At 37.3% G+C, this 19356-nt stretch overlaps 1 protein-coding gene across 1 annotated transcript in view; it reads right to left on the bottom strand.

The window, feature by feature from the left end:
- The window catches only part of shmt2 (serine hydroxymethyltransferase 2 (mitochondrial)), a 78556-nt gene that overhangs the window by 58154 nt on the left and 1046 nt on the right, over window positions 1–19356 (bottom strand). The gene's annotated exons all lie outside the window — the stretch shown is intronic.

Here is a 19356-nt window from a genome sequence, read left to right as displayed (position 1 = left end):
GCTCCAGACATCTTTGCCTCTTTAAGAACATGGACAAATGGATACTATCAAAACTGTCTCCTAAAACTATCCAATAAAAGTAATAAATGATATATATATTGCTACTGTTTTATTTGAAGACTGTGAACTTTTTCCCCAGTGAGCTACAGTTCGTCAATTGATGGCATTTGAGCACTTAGGAGTCAGCGCCAAAGAAGAAGCTGCTGTCTTTTAAAAAAAAAAAATGCCAGTGTTTCCCATATATTTATTTATTTGTGGAAGCCTGTCAAAAATGCGTATTTGGTGCCTGTGTTGCTCTCTTTCTCATAAACAAATTATAATGGAACTGTGGCCGCATGCATTGTACGCTTCACAACACACCTGCTTTGCCAGAAAGACACCATATACGTATTTATGTATCTGTGGAAGCCTGTCACAAATGCGGATTTGGTGCCTATCTTTCCCCCTTTCTCAAAAAATTATTCCAATGCAACTGTGGCCGTATGCATTGTATGCTTCATAACACACCTGCTATGCCAGAAAGACATACAGTCGTAGTCAAAAGTTTACATACAAATGTAAAGAACATAATATCATGGCTGATTTGGGTTTCCAATCATTTCTACAAATCTCAATTTTTGTTTCATCTGACATCACATGGACAAAGACAAAAAATTCTGGAGGAAAGTTCCGTGGTCAGATGAAACAAAAAATGAGCTGTTTGGCCACAATACCCAGCAATATATTTGGAGGAGAAAATGTAAGGGCTTAAAGCGGAGGAACACCAATCCTACCGTCAAGCAGTATTATGCTCTGGGCCTGTTTTGCTGCCAATGGAACTGATGCTTTACAGAGAGTAAATGGGAGAATGAAAAAGGAGGATTACCTCCAAATTCTTCAGGACAAGCTAAAATTATCAGTCCGGAGGTTGGGTCTTGGGGGCAGTTGGGTGTTCCAACAGGACAATGACCCCAAACACAAGTCAAAAGTGGTAAAGGAATGGCTAAATCAGGCTAGAATGAAGGTTTTAGAATGGCCTTCCCAAAGTCCTGACTTAAACATGTGGGCAATGCTGAAGAAACAAGTCCATGTTAGAAAACCAACAATTTTAGCTGAACTACACCAATTTTGTCAAGAGGAGGGGTCAAGAATTCAAGCAGAAGCTTGCCAGAAGCTTGTGGATGGCTACCAAAAGTGCCTTATTGCAGTGAAACTTGCCAAGGGACATGTAAGCAAATATTAACATTGCTGTATGTATACTTTTGACCCAGCAGATGTGCTCACATTTTCAGTAGACTCATAATAAATTCATAAAAGAAGCAAACTTCATGAATGTTTTTGTGACCAACAATTATGTGCTCCAATCACTGTATCACAAAAAAATAAGAGTTGTAGAAATGATTGGAAACTCAAGACAGACATGACATTATGTTCTTTACACCACAACTGTAGCAAAAGGACGTGGCCAAGTGGAGTGTGGCTTACGCATGTTTTTTTTTTCTCTAATCTAATTAGAAGTGGTCATGAAAAGACAAATAATTCACCGCGCAAAGAAATTCCAGCACAATCCCAGGAAGTGTGCTTTACATGCGCAAATTGTGCTGTAACACATCCAGAAAGTTGCTACCCAAAACATATTACTTCTATTAGTGTAAAAAGACAAATCTTCGAAAATCAATTTTGTCGTTTGGCAACACTGTTCCTTCCTGGTAAAATGTGCAAAAGAGTGGTGATCAAAATGCCCTTTTTTTTTTACAACATGGTTTTTTGGTCAATTTTGTTATTGTTTACAAACTTAGGGATTTAAATGTGTAATAGATATTATTTAAGTTATTATGTACTATTGACAGTTTTTTTTTTATCAAACAAGTGTATGTAGAATAAAGAACAAGTTTAAACATGGTGTTATATTATTGTTATACTGTCAATGGCAACACCATTGATGAATTACAAAATGTACAGTTAATGTGGCGTGGCGCAGTTGGGAGAGTGGCTGTGCGCAACCCGAGGGTCCCTAGTTCAATCCCCACCTAGTACACACCTCGTCACATCCATTGTGTCCTGTGCAAGACACTTCACCCTTGCTCCTGATGGGTGCTGGTTAGCGCCTTGCATGGCAGCTCCCTCCATCAGTGTGTGAATGTGTGTGTGAATGGGTGAACGTGGAAGTAGTGTCAAAGCGCTTTGAGTACCTTGAAGGTAGAAAAGCGCTATACAAGTTAGGGCTGTAACGGTACATGTATTTGTATTGAACCGTTTCGGTACGGGGGTTTCAGTTCGGTGCGGAGGAATACCGAACGAGTTCAACACGTACATATGAAGTAGCCGCCTATGCTATGGTCTTAACAAGCTCAGCTGCTCCGCTCCGTTCTGCCTCTGTGTCTGTACACAGCACCCTGCATTGTCCCGCCCACACAACCATCTGATTGGTTACATACAAAGCCAATCAGCAATGCGTATTTAGAGGGCATGTCGTCAAGGCTTAAGTGTCGATGTCGAGCAGATAGGTGTTTAGCAGGGGAGCAACTCCATCCATCCATTTTCTACCGCTTATTCCCTTTTTTTGGGGACGCGGGGGGCGCTAGCGCCTATCTCAGCTACAATCGGGCGGAAGGCGGGGTACACCAACTCACTCTCCCCAAATTATATTCCAAGTCAACTACTTTCTAAACATCACTATGAGCCCGTTCACCTTCTAGAAACAAACTGCAGCTCAACTCACTCGCAGTCCTGGCTTTAGGTGAAGGCTAGTTAGCTTTTAGCGAAACGTTAACTCATTTTGCGGTGTGTGTGAGTGCGCGCGTGTGTGTTTGCGTGTGTTACGGACAGTGTTGATTGAGGTGTGTGGAAGCAGCAAAAAAGGACATTATATTAAATGAAGACTTTCTGTCTCTGATAGTGTATAAAATAATTTAAGTGCATCATAAAGCCTACATAAACTCCTTGGTGGTCAGGGATGAATTTTTAGCTATAGTTACATCAATCATTAGTAATGTAGCAGCCTAGTTTTGAATGGCAGGGTCCATGCTATCACATGTAATAAAAATATAACATTTACATAATAAAAATCAACTACAGGCTTCCCCAATGCTGTAATAAATCAAGCATGATGAGTTGACTTGAAACAGTTTAATGTTGCACTTTTAATATGTATAATCCAATCCAATCCAATCCACTTTATTTATATAGCACATTTAAACAACAATAACGTTTCCAAAGTGCTGCACAGCCATGTTAAAAACAATATTATGCTCCACCAATGACTGAATAAAACAAAAAATGAATAAAAATAAAACCAATAAAAACAATATAAAAACAAATATGATTAAAAACTATTTTAAAGGGTAAAATCAATTAAAACAGTAAAATAAAAATAAAAGTGTATAAAAAACACAGAGGACAACAGAGGACAGAGGACCACACAACTCACGTAGTGTTAAAAAGCCAAAGAATAAAAGTGGGTCTTAAGACGAGACTTAAAACACTCCACTGTGGAAGCCGTTTGAACATGGAGCGGCGGAGTGTTCCAGAGCTTAGGGCTGACCACAGAGAAGGCCCTGTCTCCCCTGGTCTTAAGTCTGGTCTTGGGCACCACGAGCAGGAGCTGGCTTTCGGACCTCAGAGCGCGCGCAGGGATGTAAATTTGGATGAGGTCCGAGATATATTGAGGTGCCAGTCCATGTAAAGATTTAAAAACAAACAGCAATGTTTTAAATTCAATTCTAAAATGAACAGGGAGCCAGTGCAAACTCTGAAGAATTGGGGTTATATGCTGGCGTTTCCTGGCCCCTGTTAAAAGTCGTGCTGCCGCCGCGTTCTGGACTAACTGCAACCGGGAGAGAGCTTTTTGGCTAATGCCAGCATAAAGTGCATTGCAGTAGTCCAGGCGACTTGAAATAAAAGCATGCACGACTTGTTCAAAAAGGTTAAAAGATAAAAACGGTTTAACCTTTACTAAAAGACGAAGGTGATAAAAACACGATTTTAAAACGCCATTGACTTGTTTGTCTAGTTTAAAATCGCTGTCTATAGTGACAGAAGAAAAGTTGTGTCATTTTATTTCATCTAAGCAACAACTTAAAGCAGTATAATGTGGATTAACGTGGGCAGAATTATTATAGTGTTCCCAATGTTAAAAGGATCAAGCCATTGTTTACAAATTTGGTAAATAAATACCCCAAAAATTTATATTTTGTTGTTTTCTTACTGTACCGAAAATGAACCGAACCGTGACCTCTAAACCGAAGTACGTAGAGAACCGAAATTTTTGTGTACCGTTACACCCCTAATACAAGTACAACCCATTTACCATTTAATGTGATTGTATCGGTTGATCTCACTCAAAAGATGATCTATATCTGAATCAGCAGCACACCCCACAATAATAAAATACAGGTAACACTTTAGTATGGGGAACACATATTCACCATGAATTGGTTGCTTATTAAAATGCAAATTGGTAACATTGGCTCTTAATTAGTCATTATTAAGTACTTATTAACGCCAGCGCCCCCCGCGACCCCGAAAGGGAATAAGCGGTAGAAAATGGATGGATGGATGGATGGATGCATGGTCTTACTATACAACTAATAAGCCATTAACTAAGAGTCTTCCCTCAAAAACCTCAGAATTATTGATTATTAATAACCCTAACCCTTATGCTCCTCTAGTGTCCAAATAACTCTAAATTAATTAATTAATTAATTATTTTTTTACTTTACTACTCAGTGGCCTAATGGTTAGAGTGTCCGCCCTGAGATCGGTAGGTTGTGAGTTCAAACCCCGGCCGAGTCATACCAAAGACTATAAAAAGGGGACCCATTATCTCCCTGCCTGGCACTCAGCATTAAGGGTTAGAATTGGGGGTTAAATCACCATAAATAATTCCTGGGCGCGGCACCGCTGCTGCCCACTGCTGCCCTCACCTCCCAGGGGGTGATCAAGGGCGATGGGTCAAATGCAGAGAATAATTTCGCCACACCTAGTGTGTGTGTGACAATCATTGGTACTTTAACTTTTAACTTTAATATGTTCCCGGAATTTCAAGTCTATCCGACTCAATGACTGGGGTTCAATGTATTTATTTAATGAGATTAACATTTTGACCATATTAATTTCATGAGAAAGAAAACTGGTAATATTACAAGAACAAAAAGCCTTTCTTCCACTAGTGTTTGCGAGACAAAAACCTTATCAGTCACAAGAAGTCAAAATTGTGTCAAAACACTAAACGTGACATCATCTGAAGCGGAATTAGCATGGATGTTTGCGTAAAGACACCGCCTGTTGTTATTTTACAATGTCTCCCGTGATGCACGCTTAACCAATTAGCATCAACAGAAACCTGATGCATGCACGAGGATGAGATTAAGTAAAGGACACGGACTTACAAAAGCTAAATAAAAGGCACATGATGTTAACTGGCACAGTGACCAACACAAATTTAAATATTGAGTTTAGCGGTAACCCTTACAGCAATCAACTCATTCTCACAACATGCAATCACAACTGACTTGAGGCAACAGCAATATGCTCACTGCAAAAAGTCAGTGTTCAAAGACAAGAAAAAACAAAACAAAAATTAGAAGTATTTTATTTGAACAAAGCAAAATTATCTGCCAATGGAATAAGAAAATTTGGCTTGTCAAGACTTTCCAAAACAAGTAAAACTAGCTAACCTCAATGAACCCCAAAATACCTTAAAATAATTATATTCTCACTAACACCATGTGCACTTTTCTTGGTAGAAAAAAAAGAGACCTTTTTGCTCAATATGTTGAAAAATATTCTTAAATTAAGTAAATGCTAGTGCCAATATCTTGACATAATGATATGCGCTCGGCATCATGATTATTTTTTTCCATGTTCGAAGTAAGAAATTATTACTTTAAAAAAGTAGTTCTATACGTGTAAGTGTTGATGACACAGCTTTGCAAGAGTTGATATTCCAGTTTCAAGCGTGTTTTACTCGATATCTGTCATTAAATCTCAGCAACAAGCTGTAATGTCTTACTGAGATAATTTAGGACCAAAACACTTAAAACAAGTAAAACACTAACATAAAAACTGCTTAGTGCGAAGAATTATCTTATCAGACAGAAAATAGGAAAATATCACCCTTAATTTAGATATTTTACATTATTTAGATTTCAGTTTTTGCAGTGCTGTTCTTCAGTGTACATTTTGTTCAGTCAGGAAAAGACAATAACCAATGTTCCAATTGTTTCAAATCTAAACCAAAACCCTGAGATGTTTTGTTTCATAAATTAAACTTTGTAGTAGAAAGTAGGCCTTGGCGATATATCAATTGTATCAATAAATACAAGTTTTTTTTTTAAGATTTAAAAATAATGTTATTTCTCCTTTTGTCAGTGGCGGCGATGACCAAGAAGAAGGCGGAGTTGGAATATAATTACAACACTTTATGTACATATTTATATACATATTTATATAATATTTACATATTTATATAATATGTAACTACAAGCTCCATTCACAGACAGAGTCCCATTGCTATTATTATGAGCGGTCGAGCGAGCCAAAAGCCGGAAAAAAATTAAAAAATAATAATTATTATTTTTTATTTGTGGCGGCCGTAATTCTTTTGTGGCGGGCCGCCACAAATAAATGAATGTGTAGGAAACCCTGAACACTGAATTAAAGTGCACTTTTAGTACAGAACACCGCTACAATGTTTTAAAACAAATAAAGTGCACTTTTGTGTCACACAAGATATTTCAAAAACTGTCAAATAAAAATTAGCTGCATAATATAAATCAAATAGTGTATGTCCTTCACTATGTGGTAGGTTACTGCGGATCTTATCCCCTTATGTTTTTGACTATTTTTTTCATACGGTGTTGATGTGGAAATGGAAGAAATGGAATTGGGTCAGTGCTGGTTGTTTCGGCATTTTGTTGAGTGTGGCACCATGTGGAGTTTCGCCCACTCTTCATTCTTTAGCGGGTGACTTTTCAAATGATGCTACAAATTAGTAGTGCTGTTACTTTTTGTAGCAACGCGTTTGCTGCATACTTGACATATTACTGTTCAACATCTTCCCGCTTGAAATCAAACCACCGCCAGGCGATGGACCCTGTGCTGTTTTTTTCTTGGGAATTGATTATTCTTCCTAAATTTGTTACCAGGTTTGCACCTTCTCTCTCGTATTACCACTCACACCGCTCCTCTTGCACCACCTGCCACAGCTAACTTTACCCATGCCGCTACCTCTCTGCTCGGTGAGGGCGTATGAAGTTGCACAGTATGTGACGTATGTAAGAAGGTACGCTTGTTTTATTTCTCTGTGAGGAGAGACAAGAAAGATTGAGAAAAGCCTGTAGTGTAATGCTCGCAGCTAAAAGCAACTGTATGAGAAAGAATACTCGAATACTCACAAAATAGTCATTTTCTACATCGCACAGAGACAAACCTGCAATACATCGAGTATATTCGATATATCGCCCAGCCCTATGACATACATAGCAAAACATTGATAATGCAAACACAAAATAAGAGCAAGTTGTTGGTTCCAAAAAAAAAAAATGTCAGTGGTTTTGTGGCAACAGGTTTGGAACACATGACTGCATGATGCACAGTTTGTTTGAAAAAGACAGCAGCACAACAAACTCATTCTACAAACCCTGTTTCCATATGAATTGGGAAAATTTGTTAGATGTAAATATAAACAGAATACAATGATTTGCAAATCATTTTCAACCAATTTTCAGCTGATTATGCTACAAATACAACATATTTGATGTTCAAACTGATAAACACTTTTTTTTTGTGCAAAAAATCATTAACTTTAGAATTTGATGCCAGCAACACGTGACAAAGAAGATGGGAAAGGTGGCACTAAATACTGATAAAGTTGAGAAATGCTAATCAAAAACTTATTTGGAACATCCCACAGGTGGGCAGGCTAATTGGGAACAGGTGGGTGCCATGATTGGGTATAAAGGCCGCTCCCATGAATGCTAAGTAATTCACAAACAAGGATGGGGCGAGGGTCACCACTTTGTAAGCAAATTGTCGAACAATTTTAGAACAACATTTCTCAACGAGCCATTGCAAGGAAATTAGGGATTTTACCATCTACGGTCCGTAAAATCATCCAAACGTTCAGAGAATCTGGAGAAATCACTGCACATAAGCGATGATATTACGGACCTCTGACCCCTCAGGCGGTACTGCATCAAAAACAGACATCAGTGTGTAAAGGATATGACCACATGGGCTCAGGAACACTTAGTAAAACCACTGTCAGTAACTACAGTTGGTTGCTACGTCAATAAGGGCAAGTTAAAACTCTGCTATGCGAAGCAAAACCCATTTATCAACAACTCCGCTGGCTACGCTGGGCCCGAGCTCATCTAAGATGGACTGATGCAAAGTGTAAAAGTATTCTGTGGTCTGACAAGTCCACATTTCAAATTATATTTGGAAACTGTGGACGTGGTGTGCTCCGGAACAAAGAGGAAAATAACCATCCGGATTGTTATAGGCGCAAAATTAAAAAGCCAGCAACCGTGATGGTATGGGGGTGTATTGGTGCCCAAGGCATGGGTAACTTACACATCTGTGAAGGCACCATTAATGCTGAATGGTCCATACAGGTTTTGGAGCAACATATGTTGTCATCCAAGCAACGTTATCATGGACACCCCTGCTTATTTCAGTAAGACAATGCCAAGCCACGTGTTATAGCAGTGTGGTTTCGTAGTAAAAGAGTGTTGGTACTTTCCTGGCCCACCTGCAGTCCAGACCTGTCTCCCATCAAAAATGTGTGGCGCATTATGAAGCGTAAAATACGACAGCGGAGACCCCAGACTGTTGAACGACTAAAGCTCTACATAAAACAAGAATGATAAAAGAATTCCACTTTCAGAGCTTCAACAATTAGTTTCCTCAGTTCCCAAATGTTTATTGAGTGTTGTTAAAAGAAAAGGTGATGTAACACAGTGGTGAACATGCCCTTTCCCAATTACTTTGGCACATGTTGCAGCCATGAAATTCTAAGTCAATTATTATTTGCAAAAAATAAATAAAGTTTATGAGTTTAAACATCAAATATCTTGTCTTTGTAGTGCATTCAACTGAATATGGGTTGAAAAGGATTTGCAAATCATTGTATTCCATTTATATTTACATCTAACACAATTTCCCAACTAATATGGAAACGTGGTTTGTAGCGTCTAAAACCAAAGCCTCCAGCCGAGTGTAGCGAATGCAACTCCAGGGTTTCCCCTTAATGTAATTGAATGTGGCGCGTTGCCAAGGTGTATTCATTACCGCCACACCTTGAAGATGTTTGTTTTTTAACTTGAAAACAAATGAAAGTAATATGATGTATTGTAGCCCCCAGGAGAAATCACACAATGTCAGACGCTACTTTTTATCTTTATTACCAATCTTGTGATAACATACGGCATGGTTCACACATATTTTACCTCCCATGCAAACACTTTCGTTTCGTGAATCCGTGCTTCCCCGGACACACAATAACACTTTCTCATTCTCACCTTTCAAGCACAGACAAAGTGTTTGCAAACATGGAAAAAACTATCTACAAATCCAAACTACAGAAATATAAAACAATAACACCAGGTGGCCGTTACAGTATGAATTTATATATCTAGCCTATTATTTGCACACTATTGACAAGTTATCTACTGAAAACTTGACCACCGAAAAAATACTTTGATGACCGATCACACGTCACTATGCAACTGGCACATGCTTTTAAAAAGGAAAACACACACTGAAACTTACCTCAAATTATGTTTTTTCTAAGTGGCGCAATAATTACTTTACCTTGTTAATTAATTACATTTATTAAAGAGTAATTCTGTATTCCAATTACTTTTTTGGTAAAGTAACAAGGCACCAAATGTAATGACTATTTAAAAGTAATTTTTAGAACAGTATACAAAGCAGTTGGCAGGTTGGTGTTCCTGGCTAAAATATTTGCGTGTGTGTCCTGTAATAATTTTTATCTACAAAAACGCCATTGTTTAAGGCAAATTATTTTCATGCTAAAGAATTGAGCATAGCGGAATGTTGTGGGTTTTTTAAAAGATTGGAGATTATATTTGACTTATCTTATATCATAAATTAATACATTATATATATATATATATATATATATATATATATATATATATATATATATATATACACATATATATATATATATTATATTGAATATAATATTAAATATTATATATATACACAGGACTGTCTCAGAAAATTAGAATATTGTGATAAAGTCCTGTATTTTCTGTAATGCAACTAAAAACATGAAAATGTCATACATTCTGGATTCATTACACAGCAACTGAAATATTGCAAGGATTTTATTATTTTAATATTGCTGATTATGGCATAGAGCTTAAGAAAACTCAAAAATCCTCTCTCAAAAAATTTGAATATTTTCTCAGACCAAGTAAAAAAAAAAGATTTATAACATCTATCCATCCATTTTCTACCGCTTATTCCCTTTCGGGGTCGCGGGGGGCGCTGGCGCCTATCTCAGCTATAACAGCAAAACAAAATCTAACATTTGAAAATGTCAATTAATGCCCTCGGTACTTGGTTGGGAATCCTTTTGCACTGATTACTGCATCAATATGGCGTGGCATGGAGGCAATCGGCCTGTGGCATTGCTGAGGTGTTATGGACGCCCAGGATGCTTCAATAGCGGCCTTCAGCTCATTTGCATTATTGGGTCTGGTGTCTTTCAGCTTCTTCTTCACAATACCCCACAAATTCTCTATGGGGTTTAGGTCAGGAGAGTTGGCAGGCCAATGGAGGACAGTAATGTCATGGTCAGTACAGCAGTTACTGCTGGTTTTGGCACTGTGAGCAGGTGCCAGATCATGCTGGAAAATTAAATCATCATCTCCATAGAGCTTTACAACAGATGGAAGGAAGCATGTACACAGCTGCATTGACTTTGGACTTGGTGAAACACAGTGAACCAAAACCAGCAGCTGACATGGCTCCCCAAACCATTGCTGACTGAGGGAACTTCCGTTGTCTGGAGTTCGGGAGTGGCTTGACCATGGGAATACGACCATTGAAGCTGTATCTGTTGAAAAGCTCTATGGAGATGATGATTTCATTTTCCAGCATGATCTGGAACCTGTCCACAGTGCCAAAACCACCAGTAACTGGTGTACTGACCATGGCATTACTGTCCTCCATTGGCCTGCCAACTCCCCTGACCTCAACCTCATAAAGAATGTGTGGGTTATTGTGAAGAAGAAGCTGAAGGACACCAGGCCCAATAATGCAAATAAGCTAAAGGCTGCTATTGAAGCATCCTGGGCATCCATAACACCTCAGCAATGCCACAGGCCGATTGCCTCCATGCCACGCCGTATTGATGCAGTAATCCGTGCAAAAGGATTCCCAACCAAGTACTGAGTGCATTAGATGACATTTTCAAATGTTTGATTTTGTTTCGCTGTTATAAATCTTTTTTTTTTTTACTTGGTCCAAAGAAATATGGTATTTTTTTTTATATTTCAGTTGATGTGTAATGAATCCAAAATGTATGACATTTTCATGTTTTTAGTTGCATTACAGAAAATAAAGGATTTTATCACAATATTCAAATTTTGAGACAGTCCTGTATATTATATATATATATATATATATATATATATATATATATATATATATATATATATATATATATATATATATATATATATATATATATATATATATATATATATATATACACATATATATATATATATATATATATATATATATATATATAGAGCTGGGTGATACATCGATACACGCGATATATCACCGGTTTGTCTATATCGTAATATTCGAGAATACGATCTCACGCAGTTGTATTTAGCTGCGGGCATTACACTGTAGGCTCTTTCCACTCCTTCTTGTGTCTCCTCACAGACAGCAAAGGCCCAAACTTACACACGTCACATACTGTCACGTCATACGTCACATACGTTACGCCCTCGCCCAGCAGAGAAGAAGCAGCGTGGCTAACGTTAGCTGTGATGCTAGCGGACTCGAACGTGCTGATTCTCATCCCAGTCAAGTTGTAATACGAGCAAAAGAAGGTGTGAATATAGTAATAAATGAAGGAATAACTAATTCCCAAGGAATACAGCACGGGGTCCATCGTCTGGCTGTGGTTCGGCTTCAAGCGGGAATATTTCGAATAGACAACTTTAATTTGTCAAGTGTGGGGCACAAGCGTTGCTATCAAAAGTAGCCTTACTGCTAATATGTAGCATCATTTGAAAAGTCACCTGCTAATAACTTTAATAAATACAGTTTTGGTAAATTGACTTAATTGCGATTTCCTTCTCTGCATGAAAGTTTAAAATGAGCATATATTAATGCAGTATGAACAAGAATGTTTTAATTGTAGACACAGAATCATCATACTGCTGTGATTATATGTATCAAGTATTCATTCAAGGCTAAGGCAAAATACAGAGATATATATCGTATATCGCGATATGGCCGAAAAATATCACGATATTAAAAAAAAGGTCATATCGCCCAGCCCTATGTATATGTATATATATATATATACATATACATATATATATATATATATATATATATATATATATATATATATATATATACATATATATATATATACATATATATATATATATATATATATATGACGACTTGTCCAGGGTTTACCCCGCCTTCCGCCCGATTGTAGCTGAGATAGGCGCCAGTGCCCCCCGCGATCCCAAAAGGGAATAAGCGGTAGAAAATGGATGGATGGATGAAAAATAAATAAAATGAAATACTGCGATGAGGTGGCGACTTGTCCAGTGTGTACTCCGCCTTCCGCCCGACTGTAGCTGAGATAGGCCCCAGCGCCCCCCGCGACTCCAAAAGGGAATACGCGGTAGAAAATGGATGGATGTATGGAACACTGCATATAAAGTTTTTTTTTGCTTCATGATATGTATAAAAAAACTATTATGGGTTACATTTATGATATCAATGAACGACTGCAGAGAAAATGTAATTGCATTTCTGCATGCAACAAAACGTTTTTAACTCCGAAAAAGACGTCGGGTTGAAGGTTAAGTAAAATACTTAATGTCTATTTAAGTCCTCCTTGTAGTAATGAAAAAACAAAACCCAGAACTTAAATTATCCACTGGCAGAGAACCAAAAATGCCGTCCTCTCTGTGCTGTCTTCCTTTTACTGGCGCCGTGCAGTCAGCTGCCAACCAAAATAATAAAACGTCTATTTCACTGAACAATTAAAAAATGTGAATATATGCAAAATTATAGGAAATGTAAAGATTTATCATATTTAGTCAATGTGATTTCTGCTCTTGAACCGCAGCGGACAGCGTATCCACATCAGGGCTGTATGACGCCACCTTTATCTTCACACAGGATTTTAAGCTCTCATCTGAGGCGTGTGTGATGTTTGTTTTTAATAAAGTTCATGTTGGAAAACACCTGCTCACATATGTGGATCCAAATATCGACAGAACTCCAAGTGCATACTTTTTCATGTTCACATAAAAGCCGGGGATAGCGTTCCAAGTTTCGAACACAAGTTTGTCTACCTTGGGGAGGTTTTCAATATCACGCCATTTGTGATTCTGAACAACTACGGCTTCCTAGTGTGAAACATCTTCAAAGTCCGCTGTCAGGCGCTTTAACTTGGACACCCACATGTCTTTGTCGGTGCCTCCGTCCTGCAGCAGCTGGCGGCTGTTGTAGGACGGAGGCGCGCGCGGCGCGTCCCTAGATGTGCGCGGCCGTGGCCATGTCCCGAGGTTTGACAAGCAGAGCGCGAGGATGAGGGCGCGAATGCACCCTAGCCGTGACAAGCTGAGCCGCATCAGAGTGATCGAAGAGCCGCATGCGGCTCCGGAGCCGCGGGTTGCCGACCCCTAATCTAATCTAATCTAATCTAATCTAATCTATATATATATATATATAAATATATATATATATATATATATATATATATATAAATATATATATATATATATATTCCGGGGGGAAAAAATTTGGAACTCCACAAAGTAAAAAGTGTTTCCATGAGAATACATTTGAAAACAAAAATAACAAAACGTAATAGAAAGTTAAAAATAGAAAATTTTTTTTTTTTAAAGTACTAAAACAACCTAAAACAACCTATTACGTGGTATCTAATATCCCAAATACAAAATTCATAAAAGATTGTGTCAAATGTCCATAACTACTTTGCAGATACAACTTATCCCACCATTCTTCATTGACACAATATCTAATTCTAACTTGTTTGTAGCTTACATTAAGGCATGATTCACATTGTTAAAGTTATTCTTAAGGGCAGCACTCCAAAATTGTAATTTATTTTATTGAAATATTTGTTTTCTTTGATGCTTTCTGCCTATCGCTTACACAACTACCAATTACTTTAGTTAATATTTGCTAAGCTTGCCTTGCAGTGTTTTGCAGGCTCATGTTTTTGCACTTTAAACCCTTTTTAGGGCTGAAGACCACATGTGAATCACCCTTTTGTTAGGTGAAGTAAAGACATTTTTTTTTAGAAATTTGCATTTTGTCTTTTACTAAATGCAATTAAGGATCCTGGGTGCCGTGCAGTATAGTTTTAAGCCATTTTAGTTGTGTTAAAAGGAATACAGTGATACCTCGGCTTACGAGTGCCTGGGGCTGGGCAATATGACTGAAAATTGGATTTTGTATCGGTCAATATTGATTGTCATTAAAAAAATGCATGACCTATAAAAAAAAGGAAGCAGGAAAATTATATTAAACGTAAGCATCTTTACTGAAAATGTAACTTTCCTCTGATCATAATATCCTCAGCTATCAAGGCAATAAGGAAAATAAATGTTAACACAACCACTTATTTGCAGGTTTAGTGCCATGAAGTTACAGCTGTGTCACATTTAATTTGGTCTATTACTCTTATTTAAATACGGAAATTCCTTTATGTTATGCAGTAATTATTATTGGACTAAATGTGTATATTTTTATGGTAGCACATTTCTTATACCATTTTCATTCATTTTATTTATACAGTCCTGCACTTAAATTCCTACCTGTTGTTCCCGTATACTCAAATAGGAAACGGGCGAGGGTTGATAGGTGGGCGTGGCTAGAGACCACGGTTTGTTTGAAAAAAAATTTTTTTAATAAAACTGCCATACTGTCAAGGTGACTTTTCCTGTTTTATCGACCATTTATACAGCACTAATTTTTGGTTTATTTTCTCACTCCAAGCAGAGAATCAACAGCGAGACAAAATGATAAAATGACCAAACTTGATACTGTTACGTGATTGGCTCCCATTGCTCAGTGATCACTTAGTAGTTTGCCAAATTACCAGTGTGGGATCCGAGCCGAGGATGTCGTCGTGGCTTGTGCAGCCCTTGAGATACCCGTGATTTTGGGCTATATAAATAAACTTTGATTGAGAGCATCTATATTTGCCGGAGGCCGCTACAAAACCGTTCAAGTTAGCTAGAATCTGCTTGTGTTGGAGAGGAATTTAAGCACCATATATAATTCAATAATCGGGTTTACTCTCAAAATAAGATACTCTCGTTTCAAGGCGGATCATATTTGACACTTTGAAACCTCCTAACGGGGACGGACATGAAGTCAACTTGTCCAAGGTTTTCAGATTAAATTTTAACTTGTTGACACAAATGGATGAAGATATGCTGATTCTGGAGATCCATAATTAAAGAATACTATAAAAGTATGTCCCGGGCAGCTATAAGAAGATATGGGGGCTTATGTCAAATATTGCTGATACGGGAGTGGTTGTTGTGACACGCTCGCCACAAATTATGTTCCTGTTCTGTTGTTACTTGCTACAAAAAATGAACTTCTTTATCAGGGCAAAGTTGCCAGTTACTAATGGGATGATTTTCTTCTGCACCCCTGGAAGGAAAAAATAAACAGTTTGTGGTTCACTTTACTACAACTTTTCCTATCACTTGATTACACGGGGATTTGCGGGATCTCATAAAAATCTGTTGTTAAACATGTTTTTAAAACATCAGAAAATTAAAAAAAAAAAATGTTAAACAAAAAACAAAATGAATCCACAGTTCCGTCTTGCGAGTATACAAATTAGATCAGTGATTCTCAAATGGGGGTTTGCGTACCCATGAGGGTACTTGAAGGTATGCCAAGGGGTACATGAGATTTTTTTTAAAACATTCTAAAAATAGAAACCATTCAAAGATCCTATATTTTTTTAATAATACTTCAACAAATTGTGAATGTAAGTTCATAAACTGTGAAAACAAATGTAACAATGCAATATTCAGTGTTGACAGCTAGATTTTTTTGTGGACATGTTCCATAAATATTGATGTTAAAGATTTCTTTTTTGGTGAAGAAATGTTTAGAATTAAGTTCATGCATCCAGATGGATCTCTATTACAATCCCCAAAGAGGGCACTTTAAGTTAATGATTATTTCTATGTGTAGAAATCTTTATTTATAATTGAATCATTTGTTCATTATTCAACAAGTTTTTAGTTATTATTATATCTTTTTTTCCAAAAAGTTCAAGAAAGACCACTACAAATGAGCAATATTTTGCACTGTTATACAATTTAATAAGTCAGAAACTGATGACATAGTGCTGTATTTTACTTCTTTATCTCTATTTTTCAACCAAAAATGCTTTGCTCTGATTAGGGGGTACTTGAATTAAAAAAAATGTTCACAGGGGGTACATCACTGAAAAAAGTTTGAGAACCACTGAATTAGATGATGACATCATATGTAGCCACCCCCATATACTGTACAAGTTGCAAAGGTGACGTCATAGGCCTTTCGAAAACCAGCCGCCACAAGTCTAATTAATTCGTGTGGGCAACACAGAATCTTCATAAACCTCACCACCATTAGGCAGAGTAGCAAATGCCAAAGTCTTGAAGTAAACGCAGTAAAACTTGCCCAACAACCTTTGTCTCACCTTTAAAAAATATAGCAAACATGTATCTGTGTTGACTCGGCGATTTATCCAGGGTGTACACCGCCTTCTGCCCGAATGTAGCTAGGATAGGCTCCAGCCCCCCCGCGATCATTAAATGGACAAGCGGTAGAACATGAATGGATGAATGGATGTGCGAATACAGATTATAAAACTGTATTTTGCATTTTCTCCTAAAACAAATCTATCCAAATTAGATAAAACTGGAATAAAAGTATTTCTCATATGTATAGCATGTTTGACATTAACTTAATCTATAACTAAATGGACAAGTGATTGATGCAAAATGTCATTGATCCCTGAAAGCTGTGTGTGTCCCAGTGTCCCCCTTGTGGCTCGAGTAGTTCTCACACTCGGTGTTCCAACAGGAAAAAAGTATTTTTTTTCACAATCTTAAAACTTGACAACAAAGGCACTACACGCTAGTAACTACGAGGGTTGGAGGGAATATTGAACATCAAATTAATGACAGAAATGACAAACTTGTCATCCAAACAATACACCGTTTGATGACAAGAACACAGCCATGGAAGCACATTCAATCTATATATTAAGCAGAGGTAACACAAACCAGTGAAAGATTCAAAATAGCTGCCATCAGAGCTGACAAAACTGCTAAGCTAATAAAACGTGCTCAAGCTAAAATGTCAGTGAGACTGAGTGTGGATTTGCTGACTTCTCACGTCACTGGGCAACAGGCACCATCTTTTAAAGGCACACAAACTACTCTTATGAAACTTATCCCGATCTCATCATGCCACATTGTTAAAGTGTATTTTTAAGTAACACATTAAATACTAACCCTAGTAATTTTATAAAGAGTAAGTCCATGAGTAATTCAGTCACATTTTTGTTAAAATAACGCTTAACTATAATCAAATACGTTTTATAAGTAATTTTCAGAACACAGCTAGTCATGAAGCAGCTGGCAGGTTGGTATTCCTTGCCAAAATCTTTGGGTGTATGTCCTATAATAATATTTACCTATAAAAACACAATTGTTAAAGGTCAATCATTTTCATTGTGCTGAAGATGTTTGTTAAACTCGGCCGCTGAAATATTGAGTGTCGCCAAATATTTTTTGTGTTTTTATAAGGTTGAAGATTTGATCTTTCTTATATTATTTGCAAGGTTTTTTCTTTTTTTTTGTCATCTTTAAAACACCTCTATGTGCTGTATTTTCTTTCTTTATTTCTTTTTTCAACCAAAAATGCTTTGCTCTGATTAGGGGGTACTTGAATTAAAACAATGTTCACAGGGGGTACATCATTGAAAAAACGTTGAGAACCACTGTCTTAATGGATATGTCCTGATACAGCATTTACATGTACATAACTTAAAATTAAGAAAATAATTCCTTCTATCAAAAGAGTAAAATAGAGATAAAGGCATAATGAAATGACAAAAAGCTGACAAGTTTATATTAATAATGAATTTAAAGAAATGTATACGTAAGCTTGTGGATGGCAACCAAAAGCGCCTTATTGCAGTGAAACTTGCCAAGGGACATGTAAGCAAATATTAAAGGCCTACTGAAACCCACTACTACCGACCACACAGTCTGATAGTTTATATATCAATGATGAAAAATTAACATTGCAACACGTGCCAATATGGCCTGTTTAGTTTATTAAATTGCAATTTTAAATTTCCCGCGAGTTTCTTGTTGAAAATGTCGCGGAATGATGAAGCGTACGCGTGACGTCACGGACTGTTAGGAAATACTAGCGCTGCACCACTAGCAGCTGAAAGTCGTTGGCTTTAACCGCATAATTACACAGTTTTTTGGACATCTGTGTTGCTGAATCTTTTGCAATGTATTCATTTAATAATAGAGACTATAAAAAACAATGCTGTTGGTGGAAATCGGTGGATTACACTGTCTTTAGCACCGAGACACAGCCGGTGTTTCTTTATTTGTTGTGAAGCGGAGCAGTCAAGCGAACATGTTTTCTCTATGTCAACCAGCATGTTTTTGGATGGGGAAATTGTGATATATATCTTACCGGAGAAATCTTTGGATTATTCGTCGTCCAGCAGCAGCTGTGAGCTTGGCTTCTCTCTGAGACACTTCGTGTTCACCGCAGCCATCCAACCTCGAAGTATGTCTTTACAATATTTTATAATCTCACTAAAACACTATTAAAACAATAAGCAGATAAGGGATCTTCCAGAATTATCCTAGTAAAGGTGTCTAATTACCTCTGAAACGCTCACACTGCTGCCACCCGGAGCCGTCGCTTTTTTTTTGTTTTTTCTAGTCCTTAACTATCAATATCCTAATTCACGAATCTTTCATCCTCGCTCAAATTAATGAGGAAATTGTCGCTTTCTCGGTCCGAATTGCTTTTACTGCTGGTGGCCCCCATTAAAAA

Source organism: Nerophis ophidion, linkage group LG02, assembly GCF_033978795.1.
Source record: "Nerophis ophidion isolate RoL-2023_Sa linkage group LG02, RoL_Noph_v1.0, whole genome shotgun sequence".
NCBI lineage: Eukaryota > Metazoa > Chordata > Actinopteri > Syngnathiformes > Syngnathidae > Nerophis > Nerophis ophidion.
The sequence above is the reverse complement of the archived record's forward strand: the minus strand, read 5'-3'. Positions and strand labels throughout refer to the sequence as shown.